The following is a 15,326-nucleotide window of genomic DNA, read 5'->3' on the forward strand; positions in this document are numbered from 1 at the left end:
CGCCCCGGGGGTGGGCAGCGGGCGGGCGGCGGACCCCAGCCCTGCCCCTGCCCCGGCCGTGCCCCGTACCCCGCCGGGCGGCCGCCTCCCGCTCCCTTCTCTTCCCCTACCCCTCCCCGAGGGGCTCTAAATTATTAATTATAATTAGCCTCGTCGTGCCGCGGGGCCCTGCCGGCAGCCGACGGGCGAGGCAGCGCCGCCTGCGGCCCGCGGGGGCGGCCGGCGCCTCCCCGCCGGAGGGGAGGGAGGGAGAGGAGGATGGAGGGAGGGAGGCAGAGACCCGGCAGGGACCCGCCCGCCGCCCTCTCCGCCCCACCGGGCTGTGGCGGCGGAGAACGAGGGGCTGAGGCCTCGGGGCAGCCCCCAGGAGGGAGCCCGGCTTCCATCGAGGGGCCGGAGAAGCTCCCGAGGGCTTGAGGGTGGGTTTGGGGAGGCACCCCGAGGGGCTTCGCCCATCAGCGGTGCGCCTCAAGGCACGGTGCATCTCTGCGTGGTGGTGCCCTGCTGCGGGGCACTGGAGTTTTGCCAGCATTTGTTCCCCACGTTACCCCCGAGGCTGGCAGAGAGTGGCTGTGGTGGTCTTGTGCTGGTGCAACAGCCATGGGGGTGGCGGGCACGTCGCGGGGAATCCCTCATCTCCCCGGGCTGAGGTGGCTCCGAAGGCGCAAGGACAACTGGCAGGCTGGGGTTTATTCGAAAGACGGTTCCTAAAGAATGTGATATCCAGCTGGCTTTGCTCCGTGTGCTTCTCCCTCTGCAGTGTCATAAATATGTATTTGTCTTCACATGTATTAATACAGAAACATGATAAATATTTATCATTTGTCATAGTGTCTAAAGACATTAACTGGTCCATCTACCACATCCACCCGTGGCAGAGGAATAGCCCGGGTCCCTCATCCCTCAGAGGAGAAACCCACAGGGAGCTACGCTCTTCACGAGCGAGGATTAAAGACTTTGGGTGGCAGTATTTTCGGGGATGCCCAACCCGAGAGGTGTGAGCCATCTGATGGTGAGCCTTCCCCTCGAAGGTTTCTCCGTCTGGGCCCCCAGGGCTTGAGGCACTCAGCATCTCAGGGCTCTGGGGAAGCGGGCTGGTGCATCTGCTGAGGATCCCAGACCCGCTGCCTCGGTCTCGTCTTCCCTTGTGCTTAGTCCCATACCGATTCTGCTCAATCGTAATTACTGCCTACATTTTTTTTTTCCTTCCCACCGCTGGCTCTTCCTGATGATAATCGTTAAATTAACAAGAAAGGAAGCATTTTCAAGTGGCATTCCTGTGAGAAAATTGGAGAAGAAAAAAGGCTAACTCATTTGTGCCCAACTCAAGCTTCTGATATTAGTCAGTCTGTTTGGTAATTCAAAAGTGCTGGTGTGTAAAAAGAACTTTATTTAACACTGCAGTAAAATCAGAGCAGATTTCTCTTTGGCTTTACATTTCAGAAAGTACCGACTTCTCCTCAGAGGACTGAGAGTTTTCATTTGATTCTTTTTCCCTGAAAGGTTGGTACTTTTGCCTTTAATGTGAACCTACTTGGTTAAGCTTCTCTTCCGCAGTCATGGAGGAACGCAGCTCCTCAGCAAAGGCAAGTCCCATCCAGAGGACGTCGCTGGACACAAGTCAGCCCACGGGGTGAATTTAGGGCAACGCGTTACTTACTGCTTGTTCCACCTCCACGCTCATGGCTGGATAAAAGATCCCCATCCTGAACTGGGATTTACTCCAATCTCGGGGTAATCCTTCTTTCTGTCACTTCTAAACTCAGAGAGCAGAGAGGGAAATTGTGATGTTGACAAATGTAGCCATGCCTACACACCGAGGTGGCTTTTTTTTCCCCCTAAAAATCCTCCACAGTTGCTACTGCCAGTTCATCCCACAGGCACAGCAGTTCGGTATCGATAGCCAGAGGTGACTCGAGCACCAGCTTCTCAGCCTTCTTCATGGTGGGGTGTCCTGTGACCCCTCGTGCCTTGAGCTCCCCAAACGTTTATCCAGATCTCGCCTTTAATTTAGCGATTTGGCAAGGGGAAGGTTGTTGCGATCCTGTGACACCTGTTCCTGGTGGAGCTGGTTGGAAAACCTCTGAAAGAACAGCTTTCCACTGGAAAATGCAACCCTGTCAAAATCAGATCGCTTTGCAAACTTGTGTCGGTTTCACTGAAAATGTCATTTAAAAAAGAGTAAGTGGTGGAGGGATGTTCCAACAGTGTGGGAACATCTCGTTTTGACATTTCCAAGCTAAATGTTTCAATTTCTTCTTTCAAAATGAGTTTTGGTTTCAAAATATTTCATTTTATATTATATATTACAAAATAATACAAAATTTGAAAAGCTGAATCATGTTTCCATTGAGCTATAATTAATTTTCTCCATGACTTTCTGGAGGTAGAGAGCACCGTTATTCTGATTTGGAACAAAATTTGAAATCCCAAACATCTAGAAAAACTAGAATTTTGTGGGGCTTCCAACCATGTGATGGAACTCCAGAATACGTCAATGGCCACTTTTTTAAGCTACATGATTGTCAAAGACTTAAAATAGTGACAGGCTACTTGCAGTCTTGTCTTTCCTCACACTTTGAGCCTTGCTGCCAGTGGAAATAAAGCCATCCAATACCAATGACGAGGTCTGAAGGAAGAGATGGGGGTGGATATAGACCCTAAGTCATACATTCCTACTTTTGTTTTGGTTGCTCCCAGTTAATGTGCTTCAAAGCAGTGCAGTGGTCAGGTATCTTCTGGCCACCCCCAGTACTACTGCAGCTGTAACTTCCTTCACTCCCTATTTCAGAAAGAGAAGGACACAAGGTAACACAGGAGATAATCCAGCTGATCCTGTGCTCTTTCTAAGCCACAAATCACCAATTGTTGCTCTACCAGACAGATTTTTTTTTCAAATACTAGTATATCATATTTTTATGATAAATAAACTTTGCCCATCATTTTATGAATGTTGTATTCCAACCATGAAGCATTTTATTTATCTGTATGCATTGATCAGATGTGCCTAATGAGTGGGCTTGATGATTTACTTGGCAAAAATCCATGTAACAATCAGGTGAGGTTGGTCAGTAGTCTCACTGAGATCGCTTGCACCCTGGTTTTGTAGACCCTAGAGTTCCATGGCTGCTTTCGAGACTTCCCCATCTCTTCTTCTCAAGCGTGTTTCCTGTTGCTGCCTTGTGTTATAAGCTTGAATGTTTTGTTCATTTTTTTCTCACCATCCGTAGGTAGATAGAACAATCAAAGAAGATATAAATGATCTCCAAAGAGGCACTTGGAGGTACATTGTCTTCTAATAACCACATCCCGTGTCCTGCTCACAGACGAACGTCTTTTCTCAAGGTTTATGTGGCAGTTTCTTGACTCATTTTGAAATGAGAGAAAAGATTTGGTCCTGTTCCTAGTTTAAAAGACTGTCTGCTTGTCCTAAAGCTCTATCTTTATTTGGCTGGCTTTGGAGACTTTGCTGCTAGGATAGCACTGAAAACCAAGGATGCACACAAGCTCTTCCACAGTTTCACAGTCATAAAATCTCTGGAAAAGAGAAGAGGGTCTCCACCATAAATATTATTCTGCTCATCCTAGAGGCCATGATGGAAATTCATTTTTGCAAGGAGGAGAAGCTGTGAAACAAGACCTTAAACAATATGTATTTCTTGCCCCAGCCTTCTCAACCCACAGAGCAGCGTGCCTGAGAACCTCAAATGATCAGGTACTGCAGCAGCAGATGGAAGAAGTGTCTTAAGGGAACATGATTTTCCAGCTTTTCTACATTTGCTCTGCAAGCTATCCATCAGGGTTAGGCTGGCGCCCAAAAGCTCAAGTCCTGATTCTGCCGTTCTTTTTTTCAGTAGCACTGAAACATCCACAACTTTCACAGCAAGAGCACCAGGAGCTCAGCCCCCCCTCCTCACCCCCCCCAAATTTGTAAAATGAGGATAATAGCATCTCACTTCTTTCACCACCGTCAGACTTTTCTATTTAAATTTTAACTCCATCAAGGCAGGGACTGTCTCTTACTAGTAGTTTGTGAGCATCTATCACAACAGAGCCACAATCCTGGCTATGACCTGCGGGCACTGCCACATTGCAAACAATAACAATAAAAACCCAATCAGAAATGTTATTGTCCAGGAGTAACTTTACTGCCACCAAGCAAATAAAGGGAAAAAAAAAAAATCCAGAATCCATGAAAGTGAATGGTTTACCCAGGGGTTTTGCAAAGTGTCCAGCTCCATATTTAGCCAAATGTTGGTCCCTTGTGCAAGGTGGAGGTGACAGCAGGCTCCTGTCACAGGCGAGGCATGGCAATGTCCTCATTTCGGGCTGTTCCCGCAGCTGGCTTCAGCCTGTTGCTCAGGTGACACATCAGCCCTGCCCCTTTCCCAAATCTGACCCTGCTTTTTAACTCAGCCAGCTGGTGAGAATGGGAAATTTGCTGCTGGTTTTTGTAATGCAGATATCTGCCAGCTAGGAACAGACTGAGACCACCAACTCCTCTCAGGCAGGAAAACAAACAGCTATCATATGGTAATGACTTTGTGTCACTACTGCCCCGAACCAAATTAAAACCAGTGATGCAGGCATTCAAGTCTCTCTATCCTGTCATTAACTATCCCCTGAAGCTATCCAGTTCCCCAAATATTATTCTCTTCTGCTTCTTGCTTTGTCCTTTCAGATCGGAGTTGAGCAATGATGAACTAATTTAGCCACTGTTCTATGTAATTTAGGTTATGAACTCGGTGAGTTAGGAAGAGGAGAGAGACATGTCACACAGTTAAGGACGCGTATGCTTTTGTTAAGAAATCTCAGTCTACTACTGATGGAGGTGTTAATACCCATACCAAACAGAGTGCATTGGAGCTTAATCTTCTGCTGTATTGATTTTTTGTAGTGTTTTGCCCACTGTGTTGTGGGTAGTACTGCAGGGTACTAATAAGGTTCTTTCCTTTGCCCTGATGGCAGCGATACTGTGCCCCGTCACATTTCTTCCACCAGCTCCTTGAAGAAGATGACAGGGAAGAGAAGAGCCAGAAGACTAGTGAGAATCCTCTGTTTAAAAACAAAGACTTGCCCAGATCCAGGGCAGGTTGTTGCTTATCCGACATCTGTTGCCTGACGCTTGGAGAAGGACTCTCAGAAATGGTCGTTTGGGCATCAGTCCACAGTCCCCTCCTCCTTCCTTGCTCATTCCCTCTTCAATGCCCAAACCTCAGACCCAGCATGCTGGAAAGGAGCCTTTGTATTCAGTGCGAAACCATGGCATGGTGATTGCCCTTTGTGGGAATAGAAATGTTGTTTTTGCAGAGTTACATTGTTTAGAAGGAGGGAATGTGGTACTGAGATATGCTTACAGTGATAAGAAAGTTTAGCAGGCGACCTTGTAAAATGCAGACAATCAGACTCCTTAGGACAATTAGGTGAAAATCACGGTGTCAAGTCAAGTCAGATAAGTGAAGAAACATTACCACTTCAAGCAGTAAAAATGTCAAAAGAAATTTGAAATTTAACAGGCCGGCGACTGAAGGCCATGCATTGTTTGTGAAGCATCAGATAGATTGTGAACCTGGATTACCCACTCAGTGGGGAAACAGGGGAGGGTCCTGCCATCAAAAGGTATATAAACTGTGTTTTGGAACTAGTAGAGGCGCTCTCTCCTGCTTGTGGGGCGCCCGCCATTGCAATCGCGAATAAATTACTACTTCACTGAGATCCTCGCCTGAGCCTAAGTTATTGGCTACGGAGTGTTTCTCACAATTTGGGGGCTCGTCCGGGATCCAGTCACCTGCTGGGGAGCCCCACCGCCGCAGCAGCAGGAAGGCATGCCCCGCTGATTTCAGCGGTCCTGTGCATCGACGGTGGCGGTTCTGCGGAAAGCTGACAGAGGGCCCGAGACTGGTTAAAGAGGCAGGATCCGTGAAGTAGTGGGGAAAGGAAGAAGGTAGGCACTCCGGGTTTTTAAGAATCGATCCGGTAACTCTGTGCACAGACCAAGGTAAGAAATATTAAGTATTGCCTTGGGGGTCGGGTGATCTGGTGTATGGTAAGCCCTTGCACGGGGAAGTGCTGGCACTACACCAGGGGAATCTGGTGTACGGTAATCCTTGCACGGGGAAGTGCTTGGAAGTACACCAGGGAATCTGGTAAACTCAGGTGTGCGGTAACGCTGGCACGGGGAAGTGCTTGGCGGTACACCCCCATCTTTCAGTACGTTGGTGTGTGGTACACTGCAGAAGGGAAAATTTTGTAGCACATACTGGCGAGGGTTAGGAAAGATGGGAAGTACGAGTTCCAGGGAATCTGGTAAACTCATAGGTGTGCGGTAACGCTGGCACGGGGAAGTGCTTGGCGGTACACCCCCATTTTTCAGTACGTTGGTGTGTGGTACACTGCAGAAGGGAAATTTCTGTAGCACATACTGGTGAGGGTTAGGAAAAATGGGAAAATATGAGTTCCAGGGGACAGGGAGATATCCCTGGGGGAGTGCCTACTAATAGTTCTTCCTGAAAAATGATAAGAAATTGGAAACATAATCCCAAAATTAGAGGGATTGTAAAAGAAAAGTAATTAAAAAAAAAAAAAAAAAGGTTAAACATTGTGTATCAGTCTGGACAAAACAATCAATTAAGGAAACAGCAGTATTTTGGCCAAAATACGGGTCTGATGAAAATTCAGGCTTTAAATTTATGTGTAAACAATAAGATTCCTTTTTCAGAGAAGGAGCCAAGTTATGCTCCCTATAATCTTAATATTGAACTGGTGGCAGCAGCAGTCACTCCAGGAAGGGAGACAGGGACTGTAATTAACACTGTCCCTAAAGAAGGATCGTACTCTAGGCTCTGGCAAGAATTTGAACAAGGTAGAAGATATGTTGAGAATTTTGCCTTCCCTGATACTAACAGTACTAACACTAACTGTGTATCCTCTTAGGTGAACTACCCCCTCCTCCTTACCAGCAGAGAGGTTAGGACTTTTTAAGAAGGAGAGGAAGTCTTTATTCAAGGACCCCAACAGCCTAGCTGAACAATTAGACCAGTTCCTACGACCTGATTTATACTCTTGGGGGAGGGAATTATGTCTATAAGTATGTTGTTTACAGGGAAAGAAATGTGAATGATCAGGAGGAGAGCTGCTATACAAGAATGGGAAAGAGCTCATCCTCCAGGACCAGGGGTAATACCGGCAGGGCAGAAATACCCACTTGCCAATCCTGGCTGGAATAATAATAGTGTGCAACACAGAAATCATATGAGAGACTTCGGGTTAGAATGAGAAAGTACTTGGGGATGAGACCTGAGGATCCAGTATCCCAAGGGCTCTTGAAAGTTCATTGTGTGATTAAAGCCTTGCAAAATACGCAGAAAATGCTTCAGAAGGTGGGGGAATGTAGTGAACAGTCACTGGGGGACCCTCCTGCGGGAGGCCCTGGAGGGGTGTGTCTGGAGGGGAGATAAGAAGGGAAAAAAAAAAAAAAAAAAAGAAAAAAAAAAAAAGATCGAAACTAATGGTATTGACAGTGCAGCGGGTAGTGAGGCAGAGGGTTGGAGAAAGATGAAGAAAATCTTCAGGGGGAGTCAGGGCCAGGATGGAAAGGAGAGGAAGAGAGATGAAGGAATGGCAGGCAAAGAAGGCTGCCTGTGTTGTGGCCCGAGTCCTAGCAGAGACAGGCTTTGATAAGATGTTTTAAGTGTGGCCAGGCTGGCCACTTCGAATGGGAATATCTGGAGTGGAAGAAGGAGGAAAGAAGGAAAATGGGATGAAATATGCTATATTGATATGTTGTTTCAGTATCTTGGAGGGAAAAGGTATGGAATTAAGTTGGACCCTGACTGAGCCTTTGGTGCTGGTATTAGAAAAGTACAGGCTGGAAAAAGATAAAGGAAGTGTTAAAAGAGTTGCTGAAGGTGTTATAGGTGTGGCATGTAATATTTAACAGAGCTGTTTGAAGTTGAATGAGCAGGGAAAGAGGATGTAGGCATTATCTAAGTAACAGTCTAGAAGTTATGGTATATTTGCATATTTGCTGTGGTGTTTGTTCAGTTTCCCAAGCATCGGGGAGGGGGGAACAGCCTGCTCCACCAGGGGCCTCTCCAGCGGCCGCAGGGGGGTTTCGGCTCCAGCGCCTGGAGCGCCTCCTCCCCCTCCTTCTGCACTGACTTTGGTGTCTGCGGGGGGGTTTCTCGCTCTCCCAACTGCTGTTGAGCAGCAGGCTTTTGTTTGTTTCTTTGTTTGTTTGTTTTCGTGGATGTGCTCTCACAGAGGCACGGACTGTATTGCTCATGGCTTGGCTCTGGGCAGCAGTGGGCCCCTTAGGGCCAGATGAAATTGTCCCTTATCTGTCACGGGGAGGCTTCCGGGTTTTTTTTTTCTCACGGGGGCTGCCACTGCAGTTTCCCACCCCCCTGCTCACAGCCCCCGAACCTTGCCATCAAACCTAATACACTGGGGAACAGCTAGGTCATTACTGACCTGTAAAGTATCAGGGATTAAATTAACTAATGAAACCCTAAAAAGTGGGGCTGGGATAACAGTGCCACTTTGGGGGGGGATACCAAGCTGAGACTAGGGGATAAAATGATCACTGGGTAATTATTGTATGTACCCAAGGCAAGGACTAATTTGTTGGGAAGGGATTTGATGATTAAATTGGGCATTCAAATAGTAAATTGTTAGACTGGAATAACAGTGTTATTAATGGAGTGCTCTCTGGCCCTGAGAGCAAACATACATGTATATTCACCTCTGACTGGAAAGACCCTTAAATGGGGGCGGAAGCAACAATATAGGTGGACAATTTTACCTCAGGGGTTTACAGGGCCACCTATCTATTTGGGTCAGTTTAAATAACAAAAGATTTTGGAGCAATTACAACCTCCCAAGGAGGTATTAATGTTAACAAATATGTGGATCGTTTTCTATTGTCAGGACAGGAGAAAAGAGTTGTGAAGAAAGCTACTAACAAGCTATTCAACTTTCTGGGAAAGCAGGGCTTGGGAGTATTAATAAATAAATAAATAAATAAATTACAATATGGAGAAAGAGAAGTCAGGTATTTAAGGCATCTAATGTCTGAAGGAAAACAAAGAATAAATGCAGAGAGGATTCAGGGAATTGTTGAAAATTAAGAAAGAACTAAAAAGTTTTAAAAGAAAGATTTTTTTAAGGAATCAGGAGCCATGAAGTCTGAAGGAAAATCGATACTCCCTGATGGGAGAGAAATGCTGAATAAAGTGATAATGAGGCAAATATTAACTGTTTTACATCAGAAGAGTCATTAGGAGGTGCAAGCAATGTGTGATGTTGTGCTAAGAAAGTATGTCTGTGTAGGAATATACACTTTAGGGAAGCACATATGTAGCGGGTGTACCATATGTCAAAAGGTAAATAAAAAGGTGTTCTGTAACCCATCTAGAGGGGGACGGGAGCCAGGGGTTTGACCTTTCCAAAGTATACAGGTAAACTTTACTGAGTTACTTGTTTGTCCTAATTGACCACGTGACTAGATGGGTGTAAGCTTTACTGCAAGGGTTAAAGCAGGCCTTAGAGATTGAGTGGGATTTTCACAGCCCCTGGCACCCCTCCTCTTCTGGGAAGGTGGAGCGAATGAATCAGACATTAAAGAAGCAATTAACTAAACTAGTGTTAGAAACCCAACTTCCTTTGGTAAAATGCTTACTCCTACAGGTTTAAACAGCACCAAGAAAGGATGTAGGAATTTCACCATATGAGATGCTGTTCAGATTGCCCGATCTGGGCAGAAGGGATGAGATACCACAATTCAAAATAAGAGAGTTTCCTTAAGAGCTGTATTCTGGGGTTGTCTTCTTCTTTGTCATCTCTCAGGACCTGTGGGTTGTTGGCTCAAACCCCACCTTTGGAATTCCCCATTCACCACCATCATCCAGGAAACTGGGTCCTGATTCGGACCTGGAAAGAGTCAACTCCGGCCTGAATGGGAAGGACAATTACTAACCGCTGAAACAGCCGTAAGAACTGCGGAAAAAGGTTGGACTCACTATACTCGAGTGAAGGCATCTGTCGACGCTAGTACCTGGGAAGCTGTTCCTACAAAAGACTTGTTGGAAGTTGAAATTGAAGAGAAAAAATCTCGTAGTGGACTCTGAGCAGGATAAGAGCTTACAATTGTAAACTAACCTTTTATTTTCACAGGTAACTAACGAGTGTGACTTGTGATTGAGAGAAAGGACAGACCTATAGTGAACTGCAGTGCTCCCAAGGGGGGGGTTGTTATAGTAGTAGTGTACATCTTATTTTTGTATCGATAATTATTTGGAAACCTAAGGTTTAAAAATAATGACAGGGAAAAATTGATTACTAATTTTGTTTTTAGTGATTCTAAGCCTCAGAGAAGGCCTCGGTCAATTGGTAACTTGGAAAAGGCATGACCAGATAATAGCAAAAACGGGATACCCCATCAAAATATGGGTGACTGTGACAGAGGGTTATGTACCACAAGCCGTCACGTTTGATGCTTGTGAGGTGTTAGCTTGTGGAGATTTAAATGCCCAATGACAATTGAGCAGAAAGAACAAATAACTGGGAGAGACACAACAGCCAGATTGAGAATAGCTGTATGGAAACAATCCTCTATTGCCATCAGAGAAAGGGAGAAACTCAAGGAGAAAACAGGAGAGTAAACAGGAGGCCCTCTGAAATGTGGCAGTTCAAACATTTGAGATTCAAACAGGGTATGGGGACGTGAATGCCTGGATAGAATGGGTCAAATATACTGTCCAGAGTCTCAACCGTAGCCACTGCTATGCTTGTGCCTCGGGATGACCGATTGCCCAGATAGTGCCCTTCCCATGGGGGTGGACCAAAGACTCCCAAGGGATGATTGCATTGTACCAAGAAAAGACTGCCTGGGGAAATGAGGCCTGTAAGTCTCTCTTTGCTGTTTCTTGCATGATAACAATATCACAGTTCCCCCTGCATTCTCTACAGCTATAGGTAACCATACAGCTTGCCTCTCACGGCAGGGTGTGAGTGCTACCTGGCATCTGGGAGAATTTGCCTTGTGCTACCAAGGACTTGATGGGAAACTGCTCAAGACTAGAGATCCCCAGGGCAGATCTCTGGTGGTACGGTGGAGGGAAGATCTTACGGTCCACCCTACCATCTAATTGGGAAGGCACTTGTGCACTTGTTCAATCAGCTATACCCTTCACCCTGGCATTTGAAAGAGAAACATCACAAATACCCAGAAGAAGTAAAGGAGGCTTAGGAATATCATTTGATGATAGAGTATACATAGATTCTGTTGGGGTACCTAGAGGAGTTCGGGATGAATATAAAGCCAAAAATTAAATTGCTGCAGGGTTTGAGTTACTGTTCTGGTGGGTAACAATCAATAAAAATGTGGATTGGATTAATTATTTCTATTATAATCAGCAGAGATTCATCAATTATACCAAGGATACGATGAGAGGAATCGCTGAACAACTAGATGCCATCAGCAAAATGGCTTGGGAAAACAGGATAGCATTAGATATGATGCTTGTGGAGAAGGGTGGTGTATGCGTGATGCTGGGCAACCGTTGTACTTTTATCCCTAACAATACTGCCCCGGATGGCACAGTAACAAGAGCATTGCAAGGGCTTACCACCCTTGCCAATGAATTGGCAGAAAATTCGGGAGCAGACGCTTCCATCACAGGATGGTTGAAATCTTGGTTTGGTAAATGGAAAGGGATGGTAATGTCCATATTTACATCCTTGATTATAGTAGCAGGAGTTTTGACAGCTATTGGCTGTTGCGTTATCCCCTGTGTAAGGGGACTTGTCCAGCGGTTAATTGAAACCACATTATTGAAACAAATGACCATAGATCCACCACCCTACTCAGATAAAATGATATTAGAGGAAATGGAGAGCAAAGAAAGTGAAGAAGAGGAAGATATTTACCAAATTACACTAAAATAAATAAATAAATAAAAATAAAAAGAGTTTTTGCAAAAATCAACAGTTTATAAAAAAAAGAAAAGGGGGGAATTGTGGGAATAGAAATGTTGTTTTTGCAGAGTTACATTGTTTAGAAGGAGGGAATGTGGTACTGAGATATGCTTACAGTGATAAGAAAGTTTAGCAGGCGACCTTGTAAAATGCAGACAATCAGACTCCTTAGGACAATTAGGTGAAAATCACGGTGTCAAGTCAAGTCAGATAAGTGAAGAAACATTACCACTTCAAGCAGTAAAAATGTCAAAAGAAATTTGAAATTTAACAGGCCGGCGACTGAAGGCCATGCATTGTTTGTGAAGCATCAGATAGATTGTGAACCTGGATTACCCACTCAGTGGGGAAACAGGGGAGGGTCCTGCCATCAAAAGGTATATAAACTGTGTTTTGGAACTAGTAGAGGCGCTCTCTCCTGCTTGTGGGGCGCCCGCCATTGCAATCGCGAATAAATTACTACTTCACTGAGATCCTCGCCTGAGCCTAAGTTATTGGCTACGGAGTGTTTCTCACACCTTCAGAGGGTTCATGAGCTGCTCTGTTACCGATGCATGCAGCTTCAAGCACCTAGTACAGCGTTTTTGCCTGTTCCGTAGGAGCTAGCAGCTGGCTATGGCACATGAACTTCTTTTCTCTCCACCATCTGAAAATTACAAAATGCTGGTCTAGGTAGAAAAAGGAGGTTGCCAGGGAGGAGAGTGAGTATACTGTGTTAGGGAGGATGGGCCTCTTTGACCTTGGGGAAGCTGCCTTTGAACCTTATTTTTTATATTTTTTCTGACACAAAGGAAATCACTGCTGCTCCTAAGTGATCTTTCAATGCAGAGAAACACCCTCATTAGTTTTTTTTTTTCACCTTCTCACCTTCTTTCATTAAACCATACTCTTTACAGTCCCAGTTGAACAGCAGGGAACATTATGAGCTGACGGAAAAGCATTTTCCTTTGTTAACATGTTTTTTCATCGTTGAGCAATAGAACAGTAATGAGGATACAGATCATCTTTTCATTATAAATCTGCATCGCAAAGTACAAAAAGAAAAAAAAGTGGGTTCCAAAAATAAACAAATAAACAAAATAGCTGTGTAGTGAAGGGAAGAAATTGAGAAAAACAAGATGACAAAGCTTTTCCCTGATGCTCTACCTTTGGTGGTGTACAGGAGCATCAAAGTCAGGAAAGTCTCCAAGTGATGTTGGGTGCCTGAATGTTGCATTTAATGTAAATAGGCGTAGGATTGTATCTGCAACTTCTATGCAATGCAAATTAATATCATTCATCAGTATGGCAAGAGAAACCAACAAATAAACAAACAAAACCTAACTAAAAACACAACCTAAGATGACTCTAAAATAGATTGGTTCTTTCATGGAAATATACAGATTTGTTTTCACTCTTGACTTTTGTTCACATTTTCCTTGTTCCTGCTAGATATGAAAACAACCCATCATGTCAGCTTTTAAATAGGGACGGTATATACCAGTCTGTAGCGTTCATGCTCAGTTCCAGAAAAGAGAAACAATTACGAGTCTGGATGAGGGCTACACATTTTCTAGCTCAAGTTCCTTACGAGATGTAGCCGTGCGGAGGAGGCACTGCTTCTATACGCGCGTTTGTGCGGTGCTTAATAAGAAGAGGCTGTTTTTGGAGGGTGAGGGAAAGAGCTCTCGTATCTATAAAACCCAGCTATGATGAAATGCCTCCTGAAGGCATCGGTGAGTAAGTGCTGTCCCAGGGAAAGGAGCACTGCTCGGCGCTGCTGCAGAAGGAAGAGGGATGGACAGCTCATCGTCCCTTTTCTTCGCCCTCCCCTGCAGCTCTGGGGAGGTTGCAGGGGACTGCAGTGGGATTTTTCCCTGTCGTAGCACTCCATTAGAGCTGTTCTCCTGGGAAACCCAGGGTGTGCATGCTTCAGGCTCTCCTCAGCCTGTGCTCCCTCCCCAGGCTGGGTCTTCCCACCAGTTTGCCTGGCAGAAGGACGCGCAGGGAGCGTGGAGAAGCCAATTCCCCATGTGTTTCAGGAGAAGTACACAGTGAGTCTATAGGAGTAAGAAACACAAACTTCCCCCTCTTCTTTTGTGCCAGGCTGTATCACAGTCCAGCCTTCAAGAGACTGCCTATTTGTTTTATTTATTTATTTATTTATTTATCTCTGCCAGCTTTTCTATGCCTTTTCCACTGTTATTACAATTATTGTGGCTACATTTGCTCAAATGGTCAACGCTTGCTAATGCTATCACAGATATCCATCCCTTCCACCCCTGCAAATTATTCATTATAGTGTCACTAGCCTCAGCATAAAATGTACATTTGCGTGCTTGTTTTCATTTAATAAAACCCTTTGGTCACGGAAGCACTGTCAGCCCAGGTTTTATTATTCCAGAATATTCAATTTAAATCTTGGGGCACCCGTGTGACTGAGAGGTCACCTAGCATCTTCAGCTCTGCAAAGAGGGGGGCGAGGGGAGGTTTGCAAACTGTGGGCTTAAACAACAAAACCAAAGTGGCAAAGCTCAAGCCCACTCATCCTTTTCTTTTCTTTTTAGGGGGAAATGGATGCCACAAGCTTATCACGTTGCAGCCCCACACTGTCACTGGATCCACTGGAAAATAAATCCACCGTAAAGGCAGTGATGCTCAGCGTGGGATCTGCCCATGCAGCTCACCTTCCAGGACAAAGTATTAACTAAGGAAGAGAGCAGGTGGGACAGGGGTTCTTCTTCAGAAGCCTTGCTGTGATTGTTTTGGCATGACCTCATCTCGAAGCCCTGTTGTGAATAGTTAGATTTTCTCACATCATTTTGTGGTTGGGAAGGGCTTTTTGGCTTCTGTAATCAATTCACTTTATGAAGAAAACACTAAAAAAATGATGGCCAGAAAATGTGGTTCATCTTCAGTAAAATCAACAACTTGACCTCTCCCTGTGAGAGCACTGCGTTGGAAGCAACCTTTCTGTTAGGCTAGGGAAAGCTGACTTCTGAGATCCAACCAAGGCAGGAGATTCAGTAACAAAATGTGGTCTTTTCATAGCTACTTCCCTACAATATTTAGATTTACATCTCATATTACAGAATATTAAAAAACAACAGGACCATTTAAGGACTAGAAGATGGAGTAGATTATTTTATTATCTACTTTTCAATGCCCTTTTCCTTTTCCAGTGGCCTGAGCTTAACTTCTCTTCATCTATATTGGCTCGGGCTCAAAGGGTCATATAACCGTCTGAGTCAATAGCAGAGCTTTTAGCACCAGACCCAGGAACCATCTTGGACAAATGGAATCCCAGATACATTCTTCAATTTTCCCCCATCAGCCATTTATAAAAGCTACTTTTATTAAAATCTTCTTGG

The sequence above is a fragment of the Aythya fuligula genome, chromosome 3, assembly GCF_009819795.1.
Source record: "Aythya fuligula isolate bAytFul2 chromosome 3, bAytFul2.pri, whole genome shotgun sequence".
Classification (NCBI taxonomy): domain Eukaryota; kingdom Metazoa; phylum Chordata; class Aves; order Anseriformes; family Anatidae; genus Aythya; species Aythya fuligula.